Below are 4,251 nucleotides of genomic sequence, written 5' to 3'. Positions count from 1 at the left end.
CAGAGGTCTTGCACCAGCTGGTGGATTTGTGAGGGAGGAACAAATTTTGGGAGGAACGGCCACGGCTCACTGCCATGTAGCCCCCTTGCTGTGAAGGTCTCCTCATGCCTGCCCAGACCTGTCGGGCCACGTGGAGACCTACCAACAGCTGTAGGCATCAAGGTGCCTGCCAAAGACTCAAGCACCCACATCATTTTGCAGGGCCTTGCACTGTATCGCACCACTGAATGAGATAATACAATTATTGGATAATTAGAGTCATCAGAAAGCGTTCTGCAATGGCAGGCTTTTAATTGACTTCCCCATTAACAGATAATGATCAGGCTCTGTCTCCTGCCAGGATGACCCCCCACTTCTCTTCCCTCCAGGGACAAGCGGTTGACCTGAAAGGGAAAAAGCATAGCTGTCCTGAGTTCATTCATGGCTAACGTATCCTTCCAGTTTGATTGGGGAAGCAGCAAACTGAGACTAATAAAAGGAAAAGAGAAGGTCTCTCAAACTGGCTGCCTGCTGCAGGGTGGGGAGAGAATCTGTCCAGAGCAGGCTCTGATTTAGCAGAGTCAGATGAGGCTTGCATCCCCCTCTGTAACAGGGCAGCCCCTGTGTCAGGGCTGGTAGAGCGGTATGTGTAGAGCAGATGTAATTGCACAGCCCCATCCTTCTCCTGTCAGCTCAAAGCTCTCCCCAGCACTAGCCTTGGATCCTGATGCTTTCCTCCCCTCTGGTCTGTTTAGTAAAGTCGTCCAAAGAACACGAATTCAATTTCACAGCTTCTTTCAGGGTGCCAACACCTGATGTTTCTTTGCACTGGAACTAAAGCTAAACATTTCCATCATATTTCACGAAATGTAACTGGGCTGAAAGCTCTTGTTTTGGAAGAAAAAGGTTGAAATATCTTTTTGAGTTGGTTTCTGTCCAGTTAGGAGTGATTTGCTAGCCTCACAAAGACCATCAGATACCATTCTGTTGGAAAGTTTCTCAAAACAACACACACTGTGATGCCCTGGTGTAACGGGATCTTCTCATGGAAACATTTAACCCACATGCTGAGCTCTCATTTGGGTACTGAGCACTTGGGAAAAAGGCAGAAGCTACCGTATCCGAGTACAAATCTTGTTTAGGATTTTAAGTGCTTTTGTGATCCATCAAATAAATAAGTTTTTCCAGCAGCAGTGGGAATAAAGCCAAGTTTCCTTTTCTTCCTGTGGCCTAGTAACCTGGGTTCCCCACCACTGACCCAGAAGGACCCCAATTCCTCTTGACTTTTAAGCACTGATGGGGCAGGAGGCAGCAGGTTCATTAGCTAAATGGCATCCATACAGAACGGGTAACTGCTGAACTCATGCATCAGTCAAGAGCAGCACTAGTCTCAGGCTCTTTTCGCTGCCAGCTTCACAAAATGGGTTGGAGTTTCATAACTGTTTCCTTTCCTACTGCGTAAAATGTGCCTGAAACTGCCTAATTTATATAAAAGTTACTTGGGAAGGGCTGACAGATGAAGAGAACATGACTGTGGAAAGTTGGTTTCCTTAGGAATCAATTTAAAAATAAACCAACTTTCTGCCAGGGATGTGAAGCCATCCTCAAGAGTCCAGCACTTGTTACTTCCATAGTTGCAGCTTTTCCTTTGGTGTGGGGAACATGTGTTGTCCTCACTCACATGGTCTAAAAACAGCAGTAATCTGAAGGAGAGGATTTACTAATATGCAACAACTGAGATGTTCTTGGATCGGATCAACTGATAAAAATCTGTGCTGAAACCTGCAGAGCCTGATTTATGCCGGTTGAAGACCTGGCCTTCTCTGTTTCTGGAAAAAGAGCAAGCAGCAAACAAATATCTTCCAGTGCATTGATTCACTTTCATTTCAGAGCATTAGCTGATAAATGGAACTCAATTCAGATGGCTGTAAATGCAAATTTGAAACTTAAGCTAAAAGGCTTTGTGGGAAGATGCTGGTTATTGTGAATTCCTGAAGTGAGCCAGTCCTAAGGAATAGCCAGGAAGGAGGCGATGCAGGCGTGCAGCCAGCTCTCCAAACTGGCAGCAACTGGGATCTCAAGACATTCTCAGATTGCATAATTAATCTGACTGTAAATCAGGTATATTGATGCTATGCTGACCATAGGACATTACAGGAGCACAAAAAGACTTAGTGTTGGCAAAGAAGCTTAGAGGTACCTCATGAAAACTAGTATACAGAAGTCTACATGTTTCTACTGTGTTCACTGTAGTTTTCGTGTTTGTTTTTTTTTGAAGGCTCAGGACTTTTTTTTGTTGAGGACTCATCCAAAATACCTGGGGGGACCTGGGGTGTGCCCCTACAAGTCTTGCACAAGCAACTGGTGGGAAGTGGAAGAACACGAAGAACTGTCAGGATCTGTTTTTTTTTATTCCTTTTTCCAGGCAGGTGAATAAAGATGGAAATAATTCCAAGCTCTGTCCTTCCTAACTGCAGGTCAGCAGATAGACTAAGTGACCAGTAAAAGCAAAAAGCCCCAGTTAAGCCATAAAGAAAAACAGAAGCAGTGACCAAACTGTGTTTCTCTGGCACGTTATTTTACTGTCTAGACTGGTTGTCAGATGTTGTTTTGTTGTTCTGTATGCCTAGAGGCCATACCAAAGCTGGGATCCCCATGTACAGGCTGATTTGTTTAATGAGAGACAATCCTTGCCCCCAGGGATCTGTAACCAGAATAAGCAGGACAAACAAATGGAATAAAGTCACTGTCTTCATCTCATGTGTACCAATGGGAACAGGACCCTAAAGAGATTAAGTGGCCTGCCTGAGGCCACCCAGAAAACATGTGGCAATGCCAAGGAAAAAACACACACATTCTCTGAATCATAATATTCAGATTTGTCCCCAAGATTGATATGTCTCCCTACTTCCAGAAGAATCCAGGGAGATCCCAGTTAAGACACTGCCGCTGTTCTCCTAAAGCTGCATTTCTTTCCAGAGAAATCCAGCACATCAGCTTTCTCCTTCCTTACAGAACCTACAGATGGTTTATTACCTCCCTAGAGTGGGTGAGAGATCCTTCTCTGAAGGCACTGGGAGGAGACAGTTGAAAGGGGTGGGGGGGAAGAAAAGTCGCCTGCCTTTCTGATGCTGGAATGTAAATAGTGTTTTGCAAAAGAGCCATTTATCAGTGAAATTATAGAATCTGTTTGAAGATTCCCCTGGAGGATGCACTAAAAAGATGGCTTGTATGAAACTTAACGAGAGGTTTCCTGCAACACGCCTGGGCTTCGTGTAGGCAGGAGCACTTTACTGAGAATTAAATCCGCGTTGGAAATGTTAATAAATGCAGACACATGTTCTTGTTTGTAGGACGCGCTGTGCCTCCTTTATTTATTTCCTTCATTTTATTCTTCTGGATGTAGCTACAGTGCCAGCCCCTTTGCCTGAAAAGAGTTGCTGTCTCTCTTATTTCCATCCCTTGGGCTGTTCTGCAGTCCTTTAAGCCTATTGTACTGCTACCGAGCCCCTAGCCAGGAAGCGCAAAGGTAACTGCAGGGGACAAGGTGATTTAGTTTCTGGGCAGATATCAGCTTTCATCGAGGATTGAAACAAAGAATGAGGGGTATAGGCTTAAGACTAGCTGAGGCAAAACTTTCCTTCTGATCAAGGCTGTGGAAAGGATTCCCCCATCTGCTCTGCTAGCAGAGGGATAGAAGGGAACCAGGACTGGTGCCCAAGCAGAGATAACCACCTGGATTGCGTATTCCTCTGCCATGGCTGGAGCCCCAGGTACATCTCATAAGGAACAGCTGATCAGGTGTTTCTGTTGTCTGGAACAAACACAGGATTCTCTCCAGCACAGGAAAAACTGAAAAAATAAAGTAAGTTTTCTTCCAGTGAGGAAGAAAACCTGAACAGAGTCATCAGCTTTTCACAGCCCTAATCTTTGCCGTGACTCAGACCAGCACTTTGGCCCATTTGTACCTTCAGAAAAACCCTGTGAACTACCTGAAAGACTGAAGCCAGCACTAGAAGATGGCCTGTCCCTCGTGCCTCTTTCTAGGAGCTGAACACACCACAGTGAATTAATTCAAATATTATCCATTTGTTTCCTCCTTTTTCTATTCTGGCAGCTCCACTAGGAAAGAATTTGGCCTGATTTCTAGAGCATAGTAAGTGCTAAAAGCTCTGCAGATCTCTGCTGAGGTCCTCAGCTTCCTTGAAAAATCAGATATTTCTATTTAAGATCCCAAATCAACCATTCATAGGAATCCATTTGTTCTGTAGG

The sequence above is a fragment of the Pygoscelis adeliae genome, unplaced genomic scaffold (genome assembly GCF_000699105.1).
Source record: "Pygoscelis adeliae isolate BGI_AS28 unplaced genomic scaffold, ASM69910v1 Scaffold270, whole genome shotgun sequence".
In the NCBI taxonomy this organism is placed as follows: domain Eukaryota; kingdom Metazoa; phylum Chordata; class Aves; order Sphenisciformes; family Spheniscidae; genus Pygoscelis; species Pygoscelis adeliae.
The sequence above is the reverse complement of the archived record's forward strand: the minus strand, read 5'-3'. Positions refer to the sequence as shown.